Source organism: Lithobates pipiens, unplaced genomic scaffold (assembly GCF_037356315.1).
Source record: "Lithobates pipiens isolate NorthernLeopardFrog02 unplaced genomic scaffold, aLitPip1_a1.2 Scaffold_13, whole genome shotgun sequence".
Taxonomy (NCBI): Eukaryota; Metazoa; Chordata; class Amphibia; order Anura; family Ranidae; genus Lithobates; species Lithobates pipiens.
In genome coordinates, this window is record NW_027507718.1 from 37,136,226 (window position 1) to 37,160,203 (window position 23,978).

The window sequence follows — 23,978 nt, forward strand, 5'->3', positions numbered from 1 at the left end:
TGGTAGCGAATTACCCCATGTGTTAGCTTTGTAACTCCTTTAAAAATTTGATAGTGGGTACCTTCTAGGAAAAATCTAGACTTTACTTTAAAACAGAGGTGAGAATTTGGAGGATGTTCCATATTTATATAAACAATAAAGCTGCTGGTTAATTAGAAGCTGCCGCAAATGTACATAGGGAATATGCTTCCACAACTATGATGCCTTGAGCCTTGTTAGTGGTTTTTGCAGATGTTGAGCTGAAATACAGACCCCATCATGATTTAATTGTCTGAAAGAATTTGTGTGGTTTTAAACTATATCTTTATTTTCCAAAAAATCATCCAAACACATCCGCTAAATGGCCCCATAATCTATTTTTCTTCAAATATTTTTTTACTGTGTTTTTCTGCCTCCTTGTAACATCTTCCATGAGCTCATAGACCCTTCCCCCCCCCCCCCTTTTTTTTAATTTTAATTTTTCTTCCTTCCATTTATTAGGAATGAGCAGTGCATGTTGGTTTCAGTCATGTACAGTGCTCTTTACATGCTACAACCCCCTTAGTCTATCTCAGGAGCAAGCAAGTGATGGGGGCTACTTTCCTACATACAGTGGGATCGTGAAGAATTAATGTAGACACCCGCATTTCAAGGGTTTCTAAATTTGCATTAACAAGTTTATCTAATCTTTGAAATTTGGTTATTGTGGAATAGGTGGTAAAAGGCTAGATAAGTTTCCTTGTTGTCTTAAAACTTTAGATAATTTTGTCGTATAATAGTTTGGGGTCTGTTCATAAAAAAAAAATCAGTGTGAGAAAATACTGGGGCAGCTGGTGATTATTGGAAGTAAACCCATTACACAAAAGTTATGGCAACAGCTGTTCAAATGTTTGAACCTTTTGTACAGGAAATGGACCGTTTAAACAAAACTTACTGTTTGTAAAGTATGCTGTTATAGAAAATATTGCTGGTGTAGATATTCTCTTACTGCTGTCCATGTTTTCTTTAAAGATTAGTAGATTTGTGAATGAGTTCAGACGTCCCAACTGTTTAGTCTGCGTTTGAGATGTTTTTGCCTTAGGCCTTGTTCACCCAGGATGGTTTGAACTGTGCCCTGTGCAGGGCCGTGTTTTACCAGCATGGAAATGCACAGGTGTTACATGCATCCCCGTCCTGGCATGGGGATGCACGCTGTCTATTGGGACACAGGCTGCACAGACACAGCCACTGCTCCAAATGTGACATGTATCTGGGTTCACAGCCTGAATGCAGCCTGAGTGAGTTCAAGGACACACACCAACACAGATGTCATACTAGGAGCAGTGGCCATGTCTGTGCAGGCACTGTGTCACAATTGGTACGAAAGGGACTGCTTGCACAAGGATATTTCCAGTTCTATTTCAGTATAGGTTTAAAGAGGAAGTAAACCCTGATGGCACGGGAGCCGCCACTCGCGGCATATCGCTGTTGACAGCGGCGCGCTCAGTGCGCCTGTGCGCCGCAGTCTACGGTGCATGCGCCATAGACAGCGGTGCCTGTGTTTTCGCAAATATCTCCTAAACCGTGTAGGTTTAGGAGATATTTCTTAGACCTACATGTAAGCCTTAATCTAGGCTTACCTGTAGGTCAAAGTGATTTGTAAGGGTTTACAACCATTTTAACTACTAATAGATAATAACTGTGTTTGGCAGTAGGTGTGATAAAAGACTCGCAAGGAATACCTTTTTTCTCATAGCTGCTTTATCAGGTTTTGGTCAGGAAATGCACTTGCCTTCCATTTGTTATAGTACACCTGTATTCCTTTATAAATGGCTTTGTTGATGACCAAAAAACTGCTTATTGGAATCCTGTCCAAATTCAGCACAACAGTAGTTTTGCTACTTTGGATAATTCAGTTCCCCAGAACCTGGGATTTTCTTCTAGTATCTCTGCAATTTGCTCCCACTGGAAGATGTAGCTGTACCCCTCTCACTATTCCTCAAAGAAAATTCAGCTGTGTACAGAGGAAGATACAATGTTGCAAAGTATTTTTAAAGCTGAACTCGGACTTTCTTTTCACTAGAACTAATTGGAATAATCAATCCCAGCATAGATCATACCTGTGTGTGTTTCTCTGTTGTCTGCAGATTAGGGGTCAACCGATCTTGTTGTTTCAGGGCCAATACCGATTTTTCGTCCGCCTTTCACGCTGATATCCAGTGCTGATATTCTGTACATCACCATCACCTGCCACCCAGATGCAGCGTGTCACTTGTCACGTATCGCCTGCCACCCAGATGCAGCGTGTCACTTGTCACATGTTGCCTGCCACTCAGATGCAGCGTGTCACGTGTCGCCTGCCACCCAGATGTAGCGTGTCACTTGTCACGTGTCGCCTGCCACCCAGATGCTGTCGCCTGCCACCCAGATGCAGCGTGTCAATTGCCACTGTCGCCTGCCACCCAGCTGCAGCGTGTCTCACGGTCGCCTGCCACCCAGCTGCAGCGTGTCTCACGGTCGCCTGCCACCCAGCTGCAGCGTGTCTCACGGTCGCCTGCCACCCAGCTGCAGCGTGTCTCACGGTCGCCTGCCACCCAGCTGCAGCGTGTCTCACGGTCGCCTGCCACCCAGCTGCAGCGTGTCTCACGGTCGCCTGCCACCCAGCTGCAGCGTGTCTCACGGTCGCCTGCCACCCAGCTGCAGCGTGTCACGGTCACCTGCCACCCATATGCAGCTTGTCACATTTGGAAAATGTGAATATTGGCCCCATATAATCGGTCACTCTGATAATTGGTCGACTCCTACAGCAGATCCCCTGATAATCTGGGTTTAGTTGTGGCTTTGTGTCATGTGACACTCTGTATAACCTGCTGATAGATACTGTACCTTCCACAGCTACTTCCTGCAGCAGCTAGAGTCTATAACACTCCCCTTTGTAGTCTTTCAGACTCTGCAAATGATGTAACTTTATTCACAGCTCTGATGGTGGGACGGATTGGCTACATCCTATTTAGCATTCATTCACTCCCAGTCACACCTGGAGGAGGAGTCCAAGCCTCCCAAGTCCCATCCCACAGATCACAGCATTATTTAAGAAGGAAACCACTTCATAAACACACCATACACAGCCTGTTCTGAAAGCTAACTGTTGCTGCTGGGCTGGATTGAATGGATCACAATTAGAATTCAATACTGCCCAGTTAAATATGCTGACCAATGTGAACAGGGAAAACCGTTTAAGAGAAACCACTAAAAAGAATAGGGTCTGGGAAATAGCCCCAGGGATTGTATGGGCATGGTAGGTAAAGCCAGACCATACAGAAGTATTAAAAAAAAACATTTATCGAAAAAACATATAAAAAGATATACAGAAATGTGCAAATATTTATACAGAAACAACAAAATTACACAAATGTTAAACGGCAACGATTGACTGATATACACATAAGTTCTAGACCTTTAATCAATACATTTGGGTTGACTACAGGTCTAGACATTGTGTTTATCAGTCAATCGTTGCTGTTTATTATTCGTGTCATTTCTTTGTTTCTTATAAATATTTGCACATTTCTGTATATCTTATGTCTTTTTATATGTTTTTTCAATAAATGTACTTTTTTTATACTTCTGTATGGTCTGGCTTTACCTCCCATGCCTATACAATCCCTGGGGCAGCTTTCATTTGCAAACCAATGTGAACAGGGGAAGTCCCATAGCCTTTCCTCTGTAGTCTTGCAATAAGCCCTTATTCTTTGGCATGCTGCACAACATGAATGACACAGGAGCAGTTATGACACATTTAGGCCCCTTTCACACGGACGATCCGTTCAGGCGGACCTGAATGGATGCTCCATAGAGCTCTATGGAGCATCGGATGTCAGCGGTGACATGTCCGCTGACATCCGACCCGCTCCGATGCAAAAAAAATGTGACGGAGGAAAAAGCTATTTTTCCATCAGTCATCGGATCAGGTGACGACAGACAGTGCAGTCCGTCGTCACCCGATCTCCCATAGGGGAGAGCGGCGCTCTGACAGGTCCGTCCCTGCGAGTGTGCGGAGACGGACCTGTCATCTCCCTGCTCAGTGGAGATCGATCCTGCGATCCCCGCTGAGCAAGCGGATATCCACGGGGTGGATCAGCACTGATCCGCCCCATGTGAAAGGACCCTTACACCTTTCATCACCCACATGAAGGCCCTAGAAAAGCCCACAGTAACCGTAGGACCCACTCACATCAACCCCCAGAGCTGGTATAAGTGACTTCCATAGCCTGCTCTGAAACTACAGAGGCTCAAAGGATTGTGGACATGTAGTATCAGGACTGGAAAAGGAAGGAGACAGGAAGTCGGAGAACTCTCAAATTCAGCCAAGAGGAGGAGTAACATGCTCAAAGGGAAAGAGGTGACCCCTGGATGCCGCACATCTAAGGTAACCTGAAAAGGTGGATGGTGTGGCAACTTCAACCTGGACCCCCCCCCCCCGGGACTTAGTCACGGGGAGGAGTGACATCAGAAACCCACTATATACACCTAAGGAGGTAAGTTGTACACAGACTGACAGTGGGGTTATGATTCATTTACATGCACAATACATCTGTTGTTTTGGGGAGGAAAAGCTGGAGTTCTTTAGGACCCGCGCTATAGCCAACTTGAGACCCGCGCTATAGCCGAATGACGGCTACAGCGCGGATCTCCTTTGCCGGGACTACGTCTATTGACGTAGTCCCGTGCACGAGCGGCCTGCGCGCCCCCTAAGGGGCGCGCGCGCCGCGCTCTGTGATCGGCGAGTCTATGAGACTCGCCTGATCACCGATCCGTGCAAGGGGTCGATCTCGACCCCTTATCACGTGATCAGCTGTCAGCCAATGACAGCTAATCATGTGATATAACGGAGCCGATAATCGGCTATTATTCCTCCTCGCGCTGACAGCGCGAGGAGAAAAAAAAAAGCCGATCACCGGCGGCCGTGATCGGGACATCAGTCCCGATCACGGCCAGCCCTGCCAGTGCCCACCTGCCCCCTCATAACTAAACATATTTAAAAAATAAGTGCCACCCGGCAGTGCCCACAGTGCCACCCGGCAGTGCCCACAGTGCCACCCGGCAGTGCCCACAGTGCCACCCGGCAGTGCCCACAGTGCCACCCGACAGTGCCCACAGTGCCACCCGACAGTGCCCACAATCTGCCTCAACAAAGGTGCTGCACCCCAGTGCCAAATATCCGTGCCCATCAGTGTCATCTACCAGTGCCCAGCAGTGCCACCTATCAGTGCCCATCAGTCCCATCTATCAGTGGTACCTATCAGTGCCCATCCGTGCCACCCATCCGTGCCATCTTATCTGTGCCCATCGGTGTCGCCTTATCTGTGCCTATCAGTGCCCACCAGTGCAGCCTATCAGTGCCCACCAGTGCAGCCTATCAGTGCCCACCAATGCAGCCTATCAGTGCCGCCTCATCAGCGCACTTCAATGAAGGAGAAAAATGAAGTGTTTGCAAAATTTTATAACAAACTATTAAACATGATTTTTTTTTGCATTTTTTTTTGTTTGTTTAGCAAAAAATAAAACTCCCAGCTGTAATTAAATACCACCAAAAGAAAGCTCTATTTGTGGGAAAAAAATGATAAAAATTTCATTTGGGTACAGTGTTGTATGCCTGCGCAATTGTCATTCAAAGTGCATCAGCGCTGAAAGCTGAAAATTGGTCTGGGACTGAGGGGGGTTTAAGTGCCCAGTAAGCAAGTGGTTAAAAGAAAAAAAATTGATTCGGTTTGTACTGGACTCCTGGCCAGTTACTACATCCTTGTTGTTTATATACAACCATTAAGTGCTGCTGTTATATTTTTGTAATAACCACATACAGTATCTCTCAGCCGTGAGTACACCCCTCACATTCTTTTAAAAGTTTTATTATAGCTTTTCATGTGACAACACTGAGGAAATGACACTTTGCTACAAGTAAAGTAGTGAGTGTACAGCTTGTGTAACAGTGTAAATTTGCTGTCCCCTCAAAATAACCAAAACACAGGTCTAAATCGCTGGCAACAAAAGTGAGTACACCCATTAATGAAAAGGTCCAAATTGGGCCCAAAGTGTCAATATTTTATGTGGCCACCATTATTTTCCAGCACTGCCTTTAAGTGGATGTAAATCCACTCTCATCATTTCTAAACTACTTCCATAGTGCTGATGTATAAGGGTCTAGGTCTGGAGACATGCTTGGCCAGTCCATCACCTTTACTCTCAGCTTCTTTAGCAAGGCAGTGGTCGTCTTGGAGGTGTGTTTGGGGTTGTTTATCATGTCGAAATACTGCCCTGCGGCCCAGTCTCCGAAGGGAGGGGATCATGCTCTGCTTCAGTATGTCAGAGTACATGTTGGCATTCATGATATCCTCAATGAATTGTAGCTCCCCAGTGCTGGCAGCACTCATGCAGCCCCAGACCATTACACTCCCATCACCATGCTTGACTGTAGGCAAGATGCACTTGTCTTTGTACTTCTCACCTGGTTGCTGCCACATGCGCTTGACACCATCTGAACCAAATACGTTTATTTTGGTCTCCTCAGACCACAGGACAGGATTCCAGTAATCCATGTCTTTAGTGTGCTTGTTTTCAGCAAACTGTCTGCAGGCTTTCTTGTGCATCATCTTTAGAAGAGGCTTCCTTCTGGGACGACAGTCATGCAGACCAATTTGATGCAGCGTGCAGCGTATGATCTGAGCACTGACAGGCTGACCCCACACTCCTTCAACCTCTGCAGCAATTCTGGCAGCACTCATATGTCTATTTCCCTAAAGACAACTTCTGGATATGACACTACGCATGTGTACTCAATTTCTTTGGTTGACCATTGCGAGGCATTGGAACCTGTTTTGTTAGACTGCTCTATGATCTTGGCCACTGTGCTGCTGCTGCTGCTCCATTTCAGGGTCTTGGCAACCTTCTTATAAAATTCCGTCAGACTTTAGAAATCAAACATGTTTCAAATTTTTCCGCCGGACCCAGTTCCTACCGAGAAATCCGCTCGTGTGTATGCTAGTCCAACGGACAAAAACCGACGCGAGGGCAGCTATTGGCTACTGGCTATGAACTTCCTTATTCTAGTCCGGTCGTACGTCATCACGTTCGAATCCATTGGACTTTGGTGTGATTGTGTGTGGCCAAGTCCGTTCATTCGGAAATTCCATCAGAACTCTGTCAGAGCTCCGCCGAAAGTCCGTCCGGACTTAGTCCCTCAAAGTCCAGTTGTGTGTACGCGGCATTAGAACCATGTTCGATTTTATTCTTGTGTTAAGGTGCACCAGTCTTGGATAGTATGCCTTTACACTTGCCTATCCTAGCAATGGTGCCTCCGAGCATCCCCCTCCCTTAGTCAGGCTGACTTTAGTGTTGTTATCCCTGATTTGTTTCCAGTCTCAAGGATATTTTTGTGCATCTTTTATAATATTACTCTCTGAGGTTTGACTCTCTCCCTAGATATACTGTGTGAGATGGGTTGTCTGTTCAGGAAACCTCGTTCTGATCCTAGTATCATCCCTCCTAGTTTCCAACGAATGAAAGTGAACAGTGAGGGGAAAAAAGTATTTGATCCCATCGCAAAACATGACTTACTTAGTGGCAAAACCCTTGTTGGCAATCCGAGGTCAGACAGTTCTTGTAGTTGGCCACCAGGTTTGCACCCATCTCAGATGGGATTTTGTCCCTCTCCCCTTTGCAGATCCTCTCCAAGTAATTAAGGCTGATGTTTTGGTAACTTGAACCTTCAGCTCTCTCCACATATTTTCTATGGGATTAAGATCTGGAGACTGGCTAGGCCACTCCAGGGCCTTAATGTGCTTCTTCTTGAGCCACTCCTTTGTTGCCTTGACTGTCTGTTTTGGGTCATTGTCATGCTGGAATTCCCATCCATGACCCATTTTCAATGTCCTGGCTGAGGGAAAAAGAGGTTCTCGCACAAGTTTCGACAGTACATGGCCCCATCCATCGTCCCTTTTGATGCGGTGAAGTTGTTTTAGCCCCTTTGCCGAAAAACACCACCAAAGCATAATGTTTCCACCTCCATGTTTGATGGCGGGGATGATATCCTTGGAGTCATAGGCAGCATTCCTCCTACTCCTCGTAACACGGTGAGCTGCGTTGATGCCAAAGAGCTAGATTTTGGTCTCATCTGACACTTTCACCCAGCTCTCCTCTGAATCCTTGTTCATTAGTAAACGGTGATTTCTCACTCATTCTCTTGATCATAGAAACTCCATGAGGTGAAATCTTGCATGGAGCCCCAGACTGAGGGAAATTGACAGTTATTTTGTGTTTCTTTCATTCGTGATTTATCGCACCAACTGTTGTGACCCTCTCATCAAGCTGCTTGACAACAGTCTTGTAGCCCATTCCAGTCTTGTGTAGGTCTAAAATCTTGTGCCTGACATGCTTGGGCAGCTCTTTGGTCTTGGCCATGGCGGAGAGATTGGAATCTGACTGATTGCTTCTGTGGACAGGTGTCTTTTATACAGGTAACAAGCTGAGATTAGGAGCACTCCCTTTTAAGAGTGTTCATAATCTTAGCTTGTTACCTTTTATGGAAGACACCTAGGAACCAAAAGTATTGCTGACTGATAGGGCATCAAATACTTATTTCTCTCAAAATGCAAATCAATGTATAACTTTTTTGAGATGTGTTTTTCTGGATATGTTTGTTGTTATCTCTATTCACTATTAAAATAAACCTACCATTAAAATTATAGACTGATCATTTTTGTCAGTGGGCAAACGTACAAAATAAGCAAGGGATCACATTTTTCCCTTACTGTAAGTCTTGGGCCTTTCATTGTAAACCAGCTGCTCTCATTTTGTGGACCTCTTTTGTCCATGGTTTCCTCTGAAAATGTGTTTCTCTGGGGTCAGACTTTTTTTTTTTTTTTTTTTTTTGTCAGGCAGTTGTCTGGCATGCGCTTATTGCCCATTCAGATGGAGTCATTGCCCTTGGTGATTTTTTCTGTGCTGGTATGAGCAGCAGTCTAATCATCCAATTCAGATTTTGATATTCATCCTGGCAGTCTTGTATTAAAGTGGAGTTACACCCAAAAATGCAACTTCCACTTTTTGGAATCCTCCCCTCCTCCAGTGTTACATTTGGCACCTTTTAGGGGTGAGGAGGGAGCAGATACCTGTCTAATGCAGGTATTTCATCCCACTTCCTGGCATAGATCACCGCGGTGACCTACGCCACTTCCAGCGCCTACTCTGTTCTCCCCTGCTGTCTTCTGCGAGACAGAAGACAGCAGGGATCAGTGAGGATGCGCAGCACAGTAGGGAACGGCGATTTGCGCATGCACAGTAGGGAACCAGGAAATGAAGCCGCAAGGCTTCACTTCCTGATTCCCTTACAGAGGATGGCGGCGGCAGCAGCCGAGAGCCGATGGACAGATTGGCTTAGGCTTCCGACATCACTGGCTTTTTTTCGGTGTACCTCCGCTTTAAAGTGGTTGTAAAGGCTACAGTTTTTTTGCCTTAATGCATTCTCTGCATTGAGGTAAAAAAATCTTTCAAGATTAGACCCCCCCCCCCCTCCAAAATACTTACCTGATCCTGATCCAGTGCTGTGCCGAGAGCAGCATTGCTGCTGTATCTGTCCTCACTTGACATGGGAGGCAACAGTGGGAGCCATTGGCTTTTGTTGTTGTCAATCAAATCCAGTGAGGATTGGGGGAGGGGGGGTGAGGCACTTTGTTCTATAGAGCCTGGCACAGGAGCAAAACCACACTTCTGTCCTCATAGCAAGTGCTTGAGGAGGAGGAGCGGACAGTGTTGGCAGGGGGGACCCGAGAAGAGGAGGTTCACGGCTGCTCTGTGCAATACCATTGCAGGGGGCATGCATGAAAGTATAACATGTTTTTTGTTTTTCATTAAAAAAAAAAGCCTTTAACACTTAAGTGGTTGTAAATCCTTACAGAACACTTTTGGCTACAGGTAAGCCTATAATAAGGCTTATCTGTAGCTACCCAGGATATCTCCTAAACCTGCACAGTCCCCTGCACGCGCCAATGTGATCAGCACATGCGCACTGAAGCAATGGCATGTCAGTGAGTGTGCCGTTACCGCCGGCTCCCACGCACATGCAGGAGTGACGTCATTGCTGAACCCAGAAGTAACCAACGGGAATGAGGTACAGGCACCACAGCGAGGGCTTCGATCTTGAGTATTGCATAATGAGCTAGTATGCTATGTAGGGCTCAAACAACTAATCAATTAATCGACAACTAATCGATTACGAAATTAATCGATTACTATTTTCATAATCGATTAATCGGCCAGTAACATAATGGGGTTAAAAAACAAAACTAAAATGAGCGCTTTATAGTACAAAAAGAGCAAATAATCACTACTGTAAATATTACTTTCACTGTTCTACAGTAAAGAAATGAACCCCTTACAGTAGTGATTATCTGCTTTTTTTTCTACTATAAAGGGCTTTTAACCCCATTATGTTACTAAACATCTTAGACCTGGTTCACATCTATGTGTTTATTGGTGCTTTTTGCAGAAATGCACTACAGTTCATTTACATGGTTTCCTATGGGACACCTTCATATCTGAAAGTGTCAGGGACTTTTAACGCAAAATGGTGCTTTATTTGTTTAATATACTTCAATGGAGAAGCTGCAGAAAAGAATGTAATGCGTTTTTGCAGCAATTTGTGTTTTTTAGTCTGCCCAAAAAAAATGCAAATTGCAGTAAAATCACGTGCGCAAAAATCAAAACGCATAGCAAAAAGTACTGCAGAAACAGATCAAAAGCAAACTGAATAGGTGTGCACTGAGCCTTATGCTGGCCACACCGATCAATTTTTCAGATGAGAATATTCAGATGAAAAATCTTTGTATATTCGCTGAATGAAAGAATTTTGTTTGAAATTTTCACTTATTTTTAACATTCAGTTTTTAAAATGAATGTAATTTCTGAACGAAAACCGCATACACTGTCTGAAAATTCCTTTGACTAAGAAGTTTTCTGTTATTTCCAAATTTTCCCGTCACTGCGGTTGAAAATGAACGTCAATTTGACCTACTACTTTTTTTTTTTTTTAAGGTTATTAACCGATTAATCGGTTAATCGAAACAATAATCGCCCAACTAATCGATTATGAAAATAATCGTTAGTTGCATCCCTAATGCTATGCATACTAGCTCATTATGCCTTTGTCTTGCAGGTGTTTTTTATTTTATTTTTTCCAAAGTGGGTTTACAACCACTTTAAGGACTATTCCTAGTTCCTTATAGCTCTGTCAGTGGCTGTTGACAACCCCTCAGCTGGACTGCTTTTGGACGTGTCCCTCAATTGACAGTGTACATATTTTATGTGCTGTTTGCTCACAAAACTGAGGCATGTTGGGTACAGTAACCGTTTTCTGTTTGCTTTTTCCGAAAATGTAGCCTAAATATTTCAGAATTCCTGTGTCGCTCAATGTACTAGAAGAAATGGACTTTATGATAGTAAAAAAAAGTTTATTATTCTAAAATTGCTGAATGAATTATACTGTGAACAAATATTGTTTGTTTATTTCACATTTGGTATTTGCAGCTTGTTTGACAATTTTTCAGAGAATGGGAGAGGAGCCCAGACAAATCTGGTAGATAGGAAAGAAACATTGGCTGTAGACTTAGCAGCAAATAAGCATGAGAAGGAGAAGACTTTGAATACTTTAGAGTTAATTGCATTTTTTTTTAAACAACTGTTATTTGAAAGATGGATTTTTATTTATCCCATCGTATTTTTATGTAATTTGCATGATTTGGGTAGGATTAGAAAACTAAAGAGAATTTCAAAGTAAGTTCTATTGACCACCTGCTTCTGGATTCAGGACATCATTAAATACCTTTTAAGGCCTCATGCACACGAGACGCTGTTAAACGCGTGTTCAGATGCAGTTGGACACTTTTTTCAACTGCCCCTGAACTCATTCAATGTTATCCTATGTGTCCATGCACACAGTCTAGTTTTTTGCCGCTTTTATGCAGTTGTGTTTAACCTCGTTTTTCCAGAAGCAAAAAAATTGGTTGAGACACAAAAATTTCCACGTTTCAGACGCAAAACGCGGCATTTGGGTTTAGCCGCGTTTGCATTTATAAGCGTTTTTGAAGGAACCCAATTTTTTGGACCTGAAAACTCAGAAATATGATCTGAGAATGACATTTTGCGACCCGACTTTGGGGGCCCATATCTTGGGGCCACTTATTGCCAGGAACCCCAAATTCGGTATGCAGACAGGAACTAGCACTACAACATATCCAAATTTGAGGTTCCTATCACAAAGTGACCCTGAGATAGGGGGCCCCAAAGTCGGTCGCAAAATGTCATGCACTTTTCTGCATCACAAATAATGGCCTCAAAGTCAACTGTGACCGTCTGCGGCAATGTAATTTGGTCATTAGGGTTGGGTGTTATGGTAAGTGGTTATCCGTTAGGGTTATTGTTTAGGAATAAGGGTTGGATTAGGGTTAGGGTTGGTTAGGGTTAGCTGTTAGGGTTAGGGGTAAGGTTAGTGTTAGGGTTATTGTTTAGGGTTAGGATGAATGGTTAGGGTTAGGATTCTGGATATTTTAATAAGGCATTAAAAAATATTATACTACCATATACAGCAGCAAATTATTCAAATATATTAATCAATACATATTTCACGATAAAAATATATTAAAAAATTGGCCAAATAAATTTAAAACTATTATAAAAAAAATCTATTTAACATAGATTTGCTTTTTAATAAAACAATTTGAAACTAGAAAAAATGAATAAAAAAATATATTACGATAAAAAAAAAACTATTTTAATATTGTTTTATATTAGAAATAATGAAAACATTTTAAAAATTGCCACAAGAAAATTTTAGATATTTAAAAAAATTGGATAATTTGCTATAAATAGACATTTTTTTTTTTAAATAAAGGACAGAGAAAAAAATTAATCTGTACATCTATAGATAAATATATTTTATAAATATATACACATACCTGATCGTTACCAACAGACGTTTCTCTGGTGACACACCATATTGGAGTCGACGAATGTCAGACCAGGTCGTACTTTTTCTAAGAGCAGATCAAACGTGACAATGGACATCCGGCTAAAATTAAAAAAACTTGTCGGGGTAGGTACGCAGCTGCACATACATGTTTGTGAAATATCCAATGGACATTCGCTGTCCCATCAACGGATGGGTCCAATATCGACGAGCTCTGACTCTGGACCTCTCACGAAATTTGCGACGACGTTGCTGTCTCATCAAGAGCAACATCAGGAGCATTTCCTGACATATATTCAATATGGGATCCATTTCAAAATATATACCACAGAAAGAGAGGCAAATGCAAGTGTACAACTGCTCTCTATGCTGCTGCTGCTCACTCTGATCAAAATAGCAGAAATAGTTAAAAAAAACATGCTTTGAGAGCTTGGGGAGGGTCTACATGATATCTTTCTAAACGCCTATAAACGCAAACGCGTCTAAACGAAGCATACAAAAGGGGCAAAACGCGCGTTTCAGCTTTTTTTGAGCAGAGTTTTCACCTGCGTCTTGTGTGCATGAGGCCTTAAAGTGTCCATCCAAAACTTTGTTTTAGTTTGAATGGGGCAATTATTTGGGTTTTATTGCTATCTAGGGCTCCAATAGAGAAAGTTTCCCCTCACTTACTGTCCTAGTAACAGACTACACAGACAGAAATAAAATTGTCTTTTTAGTAGAGTAGGGGAAGGCTAGAATCCTTGTCAGCTTTTTATTTGTGTGTTCCTTTTGCAGATTTTCCTTCGCTTCTGGTCTGGCAAGTTCATTGTTACTGTGATGAGAGTAGGGGAACAACTCTCTAACGGTGCTACAAGTAGCAGTTAAAATCTAGCAAAACAAAATTTTGGCTGAACATGCACTTAAAATAATGCATGTATGAAGGCCACTCTTCAACAGAAAGATATGGTAGACTTGAAGATCCTACTCATTCTTTGCCAACACCTACAGCAACAGTGACTGTACACTTATTGCACTGTTGTGTTAAAGGATAACTAAAACTTTGTTAAAAAAATAAATAAACCTGTTATACCTACCTCCTCTGTGCAGTTGGTTTCGCACAGCCTGGCCCAGATCCTCCTTTTCTGGGGTCCCTCAGCACGCTCCTGGCTCCTCCTCTTCTCAAATGTCCCGTTGGAGAAGCACTCTCCCTCGGGGCACTCATGTGGGCACACTCCTGTGTCCTGAAGCTGCGTCTATTGACACAGACAGCAGGACTTGGCCCCGGCTCCTGCATCATTGGATTTGATTAACAGCAGCGGGAGCCAATGGCTGCACTGCTATCAATCTATCCAATCAAGACCTGAGACACTGGCTGGAGCTGGTGTGCTGGTAAGACTGGGCTCAGGTGAGTAAAGGGAGGTCTGGCGGGGTGCTGCACTATACATGTTTTTTTTTATATTAGGAGTTGAGGGATGACTGTCCTTGTTTTTAGGATTTTCCAGCAAGTTTGAGAATCAGTTTAACTGACACACATTATGTATCTGGTGTACTGCCTACCATATACTACCTGATAGTCACTAGATGTGCTTGAATCCGCCTCAACACTCCCTGCCTGTTGCAGTCACATATTTAAGTGGATGGTTAGTTTTCACACCTTTTGTTTCTCTACCCTCCATTAAAGGACACGGGAACTCAGAAACAGGTTATATTGCCATCTTCACTTGGTTGGGGCACTGGCAAACAGAAAAAAAATCATAAGCCAAGCCCTTGTGTAACCCCTCTTCTATCCAACATTGACTCAGTTTTTTGCTGGTGTCCTAGGAGGTTGTACGCCAGGGCTTGACAAATTTGCTTGGAATTTAGGAGCCAGCTAAAAAAGTTAGGAGCCAGGTCCGTAACGGCAATCTGGACCTGTCCCTGGCCTGACATGGAGACAAGTGAGGGGAAGATAGCGCGGCTCCCCCACCTGTCTCCAAGTCATTGCCCATAGCTCTTAGAGGGACATTTTATTTTTATTTTCAAATTACAATTGTTTTTTTTTTGTTTTTTTTTTGTTTTTTTTTAAATTGCATTTTAGTGTAAATATGAGATCTGAGGTCTCTCTGACCCCAGATCTCATATTTAAGAGGACCTGTCATGCTTTTTTCTATTACAAGGGTTTTTTACATTCCTTGTAATAGGAATAAAAGTGCCAATTTTTTTTTTTTTAAAAAGAACAGTGAAAAAAAAAAATTAAAATAAGAAAAAATTTTTTTTAAATGCGCCCTGTCCCGCCAAGCTTGCGTGCAGAAGCGAACGCATACGTGAGTAGCGCCTGCATAGGAAAGCGGTGTTCAAACCACACGTGAGGTATCGCTGCGATCGGTAGAGCGAGAGCAATAATTCTACCCCTAGACCTCCTTTGTAACCCAAAACATGCAACCTGTAGAATTTTTTAAACGTCGCTTATGGAGATTTTAAAGGGTAAAAGTTTGTCGCCATTCCATGAGCGGGCGCAATTTTGAAGCGTGACATGTTGGGTATCAATTTACTCGGCGTAATATTTTTCACAATATAAAAAAAATTGGGCTAACTTTACTGTTGTCTTATTTTTTTAATTAAATAAAAAAAAATTCCCCAAAAAAGTGCGCTTGTAAGTCTGCTGCACAAATACAGTGTGACAGACAGTATTGCAACGACCACCATTTTATTCTCTTGGTTGTTAGAATAAAAAAAATATATATGTTTAGGAGTTCTAAGTAAAGGGGAGGAGATGGGAAGGCAGTGAAAGCTCCATTAGCATTGCTGGCTGTCATACCAACAGCCACCACTAGAGGGCGCAAGATTCCAGAAGGAAACATAGGACCACAGAAGGCCTCAAAGCCGCGGCCTCAATTACTGGCCGGCGGCCGCGTGGACCGACGCGATCACGCCGGGGGTGTGCACGGAGACAGGATACCCCCAGCTGTGCTGCCCCAGGCGCCAGGTCGCTAATTCTAGTCGCAAATGCGACCTGGCGCCCGGGGTTTGTCGAGCCCTGTTGTACGCCTTTTCTTCAGCTCTGCTGAAAAATTCCTTCTTTGTGGAATTTTTAATTTTAGTAATTTCAATGAAGAATCTTGCTACACCACTGGTATTTTTTCCCTCCGTGACATGAACCATATTCTTTGCTACACTGCTGTTTGAGTTGGTCTCTACATAGCACCTATCCAGCTAGGCAGCTCCTCAGCACTTGTTTTGGAGTTCATACCCAGACCCGACTTGACATCAAGCTATCCCAAAATTTGACCTTTAGGCAATTAACTCTGCATTGTGGTGCTTTTTTGCCTTGATGAATTTTTAGCTGTGGAATGTTTTCCAAGTCCACAACAGTGGCACAGTCCCAATGGTGACCCTATTTCTGAACATTACTGAGTTAGAGTGGCCAGGCTAAAGCACCAGGAGCTACCTCTCCTTTTTGCACCCTTAGGTGCCTTTATAAAATTGCTCACAACTGCAGTTAAGGGTTGTGTCTAAGGGATCGAACACTGATGTCAATCTGCAGGGTGGATTTGCACTCTTGCCATTCTGCCTGGAGGAAGCATCCTCCCGCTACTGCTTCTGCTTCTGAATCGCCACATAAATCTCTGGTCTAGTTTCACTGCTTGCCTACTATAAACCTTGCCACCTAAAACCCTCATCCGCACCAGATACCTGTATTTGTGACTATTGAGACTTTGCTCCACATTGGAACAGTTGCTTACTCCTATATGGTCCAGCATGCCTTTTCCAAAGACACACAGTTTGACTTTCATGGGTGTCCACAGCCTCCACCTACCTTTGTGATTCTGGGGGCATTTACCAAGTTACCCCAGATGGAGCTGATGCCCATAACCTGGAACCTGATACTATTATTACGTGTGGGAATTCCATTAAAAAATTTTTTTTAAGAACTTATGGCACCGCAGCGCATCTGCAAAGAGCTGCACATTTTTGTGCGTTGGATGAAAGTGCATGATTTTGTGTGCATTCCTGCAAGCACAAATGTGAAACTAGCCCACTATTAAATAGATCAGATCTGTGAGGTAATCCATTACTTAATATTTTTATTGGCAAAGGTAAACGCACAATTACAACTTTCTTTACTTGGAAATATTGAAAGGTAACAGATTTCAACACAGTATATTTCTTTCATTGTACATCCCAGGTGTTCTCTGGTTTTATGGCAACATAAACTATTCAAAATTCTGAAGTAGATCGCACCACTAGTGTGAAATTTAGCAGGTTTTGTAAAGCAGACACCCTAAATGTTTTGTTTGTGTCCTACTTCAGTGGGATATGCCCTGTGTGTATGTCTACCATTGACTGTTTTTGCCATGCTTATAAGGAGCAACTGGCAATTGCGTGGTCATGCAACACTGTACACAAATTTAATTTTATATAATTTTATCACACAAATAGAACTTTCTTTTGGTGGTAGTTGATCACCACTGGGTTTTAAATTTTTTATTCTGTAAATAAAAAAAAATTTGAAAAAAAAAAAAACCCAGTATGTTCTACTTTCGGTTATAAAAAAACATCCAAAAAATCTAATTTATTCATAAATGTATTCTGCTACTTGTCTTTGGTACAAAAACCAAGCTGCGCTTGTGTGGAAACTATACTATTGGGGACACTAGTATAGTTCTAATCATGATGTACAGACACTACACTAGTAATGGTGGCAGGCATCTTATTGAGTGGTTGGCAATCTAATGCTAACAGAAACCTACCTGACACTGAGGCCACTAGTGACAGTAATACAGCGATCAGTGCTAATACTGTACACGGTTCCTGTATTAATCACACTGGCTGGGAAGGGGTTAACAGCAAGAGGTTAATTATGTACCCAACAAGTGTAATTTGTGATAATTTTACTCACAGATCTGGCTGCTTTTTTTCCCTGAACTCATCAATCTGGCTGTTTCTTCTCCCTGAAATCAACTGTCTGTGAACAGCGTTCAGTGTGTTTGAAACTCTGATGTGATTGTCCACAGCCAATCAGCAGGTATAGAGCCAAAATCAGCTGAACCTGCTGACAAACTGCATGTCCAATCACAGCACAGGTCAGCGACATACACGTTGCCTAGCCTATAGCTGTCACCCACATGCAGTAAATGTATTGTGCGGGCAGGAAGTGGGGAGATATATATATATATATATATATATATATATATATATATATATATATATATATATATATATAAAAATTATCAGCTGCTTAGTGAGGTTCTTTAAGGCTTTTTCCCTTTATTTCCACCTGGTGAGCCAGATAGTAACACGCTTCCTGTCCTACGATGACAGTGTTCACTCACTGTACTGTATCTATGGGACAAGCAGAGTTACTCTCCTGATTTGGACTCACTATCCCAAATACATAGAGGGTTGTTGTGTTGTAGTTCACAGAAAATGGCATTGTTTGATGTTTCGGTTTGAGGCACAGGAAATTGCAAGGACAAAAGGTTACTGAAAAGATCAACAGGTATCTTTCATTAACCCGAAAGAATGAAACCAATGCAGCCACTATGACTACTGAGCTGCATATTTTTGTTCTTGGTTTTGAATATTCTTCAATACCATTTTCTAATTTAAAATATAACCTTTTTTAAAAAAAAAATTTATTTAATTTTTTTTAATAGCCCTACTCTTTACCATAATGTAGCACGAGTGTGACACATAGCAATAATTCATTACTTTGGTATCGAACCCCAAACAATATAATATATTGCAGCTTACCGTTCATTTTCTTTTGTTTAGGCTTCCCCCCTGTTTTCACCTGGTGATCTGGCCAATAACCGACCCACTGTATTACAGTGCCCCGACTGTAAATGAAGGAGCACAGGGGCACCTTTGGACAGCAGCATTGTCAGTCTGGTAGGAGGGTAGTGTTAGATGCACTAGCAGATTTAGATACACTAACCAAATTAAAGCCAAACCCCAGCTCGCAAGCAGTTACAGCAACTTTTTTTTTCTTTTGGGTTAAAAGTTTTTACATAAAAGGTTTCAACGCTGAAATTGCTAAGTTTTAAGGAGAGTGTTTTGTTAAACAACAGACTTGCTGGATCACCAGATGAAAATAAAGGAAAAGGAGACTAAAACAAGAAAACTAATACAGCCATCATATTTAACAAATGGTAAGCTGTAATATAATAAATGTTTGCTTTGGGGTGTACTACTACTTTAACCATGTCAGCCTCGAAAGGTTTTAACCCTTCCTAACCTGGCCATTTTTTGTGATACGGCACTGCGGTACTTGAACTGATAATTGCGTGGTCATGTGACGCTGTACCCAAATAAAATGTTTTCTTTTTTCCCCACAAATAGAGCTTTATTTTGGTGGTATTTGATCGCCTCTGCGGTTTTATTTTTACACTTTAAACGAAAAAACAGACCATTTTGAAAAAAAACGATTTTTTATTTTCTGATATAGTACACACCCAATACAAAAAATAAAAAAAATCAAATTTTCTCATAAATTTAGGCCAATATGTATTCTACATATTTTTGGTAAATCCCAAAATTAGTATATTGATTGGTTTGCGCAAAAGTTATAGCGTCTACAAAATAGGAGAAATATTTATGGCATTTTTGTTATTTGGACACCTAGCTGACATTTTTGACGCTTTTTTGGGGAACCAGTGACATTATTACAGAGATCAGTGCTAAAAATATGCACTGTTATTGTAGTAATGACACTGGCAGGGAAGGGGTTAACAGGAACAATCAAAGGGTTAAATGTGTTCCCTCATGTGTCTTTCTAACTGTGTGAGGATGGGCTGCCTGGGACAAAACGCAGATCCATCTTCCTGTATAGCTGGAAGACGAGATCCTGTCATCCCCTGTCAGAATGGAGATCCCCGTTCCGTCTCTGGGGAACGATCGTGGCCAGGCGGCGGACATCGAGTCTACGGCTATTCGTGCATCTGAGCCAACCTGCCACAGTATAACTGTGGCGGCTGGTCTGCAAGAGGTTACAGCGATTGTAAGGGAAAAATAACAAACTTCTCTATACAGCCGTGGCCAAAAGTTTTGCGAATGACACAAATATTAAGGCCTCTTTCACACGGGGCGGATCAGTAATGATCCGCCCCGTGAAGATCCGCTCGCTCAGCGGGGATCGCTCCGTTGTCCCCGCTGAGCCGGCTGCGGACAGGGCGGTCTCCGCACACTGTGCAGGGACCGCCCTGTCAGATCTCCGCTCTCCTCTATGGGGATCGGACGAGCGCGGACCGTCTGTCCGTGTTCGTCCGATCCGCTCTGCAGACGGATAGAAAAATAGGATTTTCCTCCGTCTGCAGAATCGGACTGTTGCGGAGGCGGACGAAATCGGCTGTCTGCGGATGCTCATCCGCAGACACCCGCTGTCCCAAAGGGATGAATGTATGTCCGTATTTCATCCGCAAACGGATGGATGAAATACGGACATACCATCCGCATGTGTGAAAGGGGCCTAATTGTCACAAAGTCTGCTGCTTCATTGTTTTAAGACCTTTTTGTTGGATGTTACTATGGTATACTCAAGTATAATTACAAGCATTTTGTAAGTGTCAAAGGCTTTTATTGACAATTACATTACGTTTATGCAAAGAGTCAATATTTACAGTGTTGACCCTTCTTTTTGAAAACTCTGCAATTCGCCCTGGCATGCTGTCAATCTACTTCTGGACCACATCCTGACTGATGGCAGCCCATTCTTACATAATCAGTGCTTGGAGTTTGTCAGAATTTGTGGGTTTTTTTGTTCACTCGCTTGTTGAGGATTTGACCACAAGTTCTCAATGAGATTAAGGTCTGGTGAGTATTCTGGCCATGGACCCAAAATTGTCGATGTTTTGTTCCCTAAGCCACTTAGTTATCACTTTTTACCATATGGCAAGGTGCGCCATCATTCTGGAAAAGGCATTGTTCGTCACCAAACTGTTCTTAGATGGTTCGGAGAAGTTGCTCTCAGAGGATGTCTTTGTACCATTCTTTATTCATGGCTGTGTTCTTAGGCATAATTGTGAGTGAGCCCACTCCCTTGGCTGAGAAGCAACCCTACACATGAATGGTCTCAGGATGCTTTACTGTTGACATGACACAGGGACTGATTTTAGCGCTCATCCTTTCTTCTCCAGATAAGTTTTTTTCTGAATGCCCAAACAATCGGAAAGGGGATTCATCTGAGAAAATTACTTTACTCCAGTCCTTATCGGTCCAATCCCTGTACCCTTTGCAGAATATCAGTCTGTCCTTTATGTTTTTCCTGGAGAGAAGTGGCGTCTTTGCTGCCCTTCTTGACACCAGGTCATCCTCCAAAAGTCTTCACCTCACTGTGTGTGCAAATGCACTCACACCTGCCTGCTGCTGTTCCTGAGAAAGCTCTCCACTGGTTGTGCCCCGATCCCACAGCTGAATTAACTGTAAGAAATGGTCCTGGTGCTTTCTTGGATAACCCTGAAGCCTTCTCACAAATGCAGTGGAAATCTTTATGGGATGAAGTTCATTTTCATGGCAAAGAGGGACTTGGCAATTGCAATTCACCTGGTCATTCTTCATAACATTCTGGAGTTTATGTAAATTGCCAGTATAAAAAAAATCATAAAGGCAGCAGACTTTGTGAAAATATATATTTTTTTTATTAATTTATAAATTTTGTAAAAAAGTAATTTTTCTCCTTCACTGATGTGCACTATTATGCGGCACTTATGGGCAGCACTAGTTGGCACGGATAGGCGGCACTGATGGGAATTGATGGGCAGCACTGGTGAGCAGGCACTGGCCCAGTAATGGGCACTGATTAGTGCCGCTCGTGGGCACTGATTGGTGCCACTTTTGGGTCTTTACCTGGATCATGGCCCTGATTAAATGTCCTGTTCTCCCCTGCAAGGAGATGCCACTGGTTGGCTCTCCTTGCCTCACACTCTGTGTGAGGTGATGAGAGCCGGTTACCGGCACTTTCTGTATTTACATGTGGCCGGCTGTGATTGGATACCGCCGATCACATGGTTAAAAAGTCGCTTCAGATATCTGGGTCAGGGTGTGTCCTAGCAACACGGTGCGGCTGCGATCGCTGCGTGGGAATGGCTGTACGGGTGCCCCGCCATACGACCTCAACCCAGAATGAGAGCCGCACCGTCCCTCTGTCATTTGATGGTGGGTGGGGGCGGGAAGTGGTTAAACAGCTATGATGAGAGTTAGGTAAGCAGATGTAGAATGAATGGAAAGTTTTATTTTTGCAAAATTTGTACATTAATGCTATATTGATACACAGGGGAGGTGGAATTTATAAAAAAAAAAAAAAAAAGAAAACTTTAACAAAGGTAAACGTCGCCTTTAAGGTAAAAATTTTTAACAAGGCAGATCCTTCAGTAAGGATGGCATGGATCCTGTGTTCCTGCAAAGCAGGGACAAGAATCTATGCCTTCCTCTAGTTGTAGCACCTCCCGCACAACAGTTAAACACTGGTCAGGCACATAGCTAACCCTGTGATCGCCCCGATGTTAACCCCTTTCCAGCCAGTGTCATTAGTACAGTGACCGTGCATATTTTTAGCACTGATCAGTGTAATAATGTCACTGGTCCCCAAAAAAGTGTCGGTGTCAAATCTTGTCTGCCGCAATATTACAGTCCTTTCATTTATAGTAAAACAAACACAAAAAAAAAGGAATCCATGAATATGACAGTTTGTAGACACTAGAACTTTTTCACAAACCAATCAATATATGCTTATTGCGATTTTCTTTTTTTACCAAATATATGTAGAGAATACATATTGGCATAAATTGATGAAGAAATTAGATTTATTTTTTTGCAAAATAGGCAGTCGTTTTATGTTTATAACGCAAATAATAAAAACTGCAATGGTGATCAAATATCACCAAAAGAAAGCTCTATTTGTGGTAAAAAAAAAAAAAGGACACAAGTTTTATTTGGGTACAGTGTTGCATGACCGTGTAATTGTCTGTTAAAGTAACGCAGTGCTGTCTACCAGAGAATGGCCTGGTCATGAAGGGGGGTAAACCACCTTCTGGAGGTCAAGTGGTTAAGCAGACTTATGTGAAGGCTACTTGGTTTATACTTATGTGTATGCAGAGGAGACTTGTTCAAATAAGCTGAAGACTTCTTATGACCCCCCCCCCCCAATACAACAAACAGAAAAATATGGCAACCACTCAATGCAGATGCAAATTATGGCTTTTATTTTATTTATTTTTGCAAACTACGTATGCTGCTAGTCAGATGTCTACAGCTGCTATGCAGAAATCTGAACCTTTCAGTGAAAAAATTGTTCGGGGTTGGGGTAACCTCCTTTACGTGGAAAATGTCTTTTTTTTTTTTTTTTTTGTATCTCTGAAGATACAGCACAGAAAAGAAAAAAGCAATTTCTATACAATCCCACTTATGTGTACCAACTGGGCAGTTAACTAGTATTCCCATAAAAAAAGGAAGTGTTTTTAGGGGAATATAGAGATCTGTGAAAATCTGATCTTTTGTTTCTGATGCCGAGAGCCTCCTATGTATAACTCGTATTAATAAGACCTAGTGGGAGTGTATTATTCTACATAAATAAATGGTGGTTGGCGAAAATCTATGTATACATTGCTTGTTATCAAAATTCATTCCTATATTTTGTGAACCATCCATGGGTGGTCTTGCTAATTGTGCAGACTAGTATGCACTATTGTACAAACAGACCTAATTCTTCTCTTTCTTCAGCCCCTGGACTGCCGGGGGTTAATCATTTTGCTGCTCAGTCCCTGTGCCTGCCTTTCCATTCACCTCACTAAATTGAGAAGCCGATCAGCAGGAGAGGCGTCACCGTACTGAATAAGGTCTCACTGCGGCGCGTCACCAATCAGAAATGTGGGATTTGTCTTTGTGATTTATAATTACGGTGCTGAAGATTTGGATGGTCATTTTGTTCTCTATTTCTGTTTTTGTTTCATGTCACCCTTAATCACTGGAAGTCTAGTGTTGTATAGCAAGATGTGTTTTTTTTTTTTTTTTTTTTTTTTTTTTTTAAGTCCAGTCGTCTGTATTGTAT

The 23,978-nt window shown here is 42.5% G+C and overlaps 1 protein-coding gene across 3 annotated transcripts in view; it reads left to right on the top strand.

The window, feature by feature from the left end:
* SMARCA2 (SWI/SNF related BAF chromatin remodeling complex subunit ATPase 2) overlaps positions 1-23,978 on the top strand; it is a 355,922-nt gene that overhangs the window by 288,046 nt on the left and 43,898 nt on the right. The window lies entirely within an intron of this gene.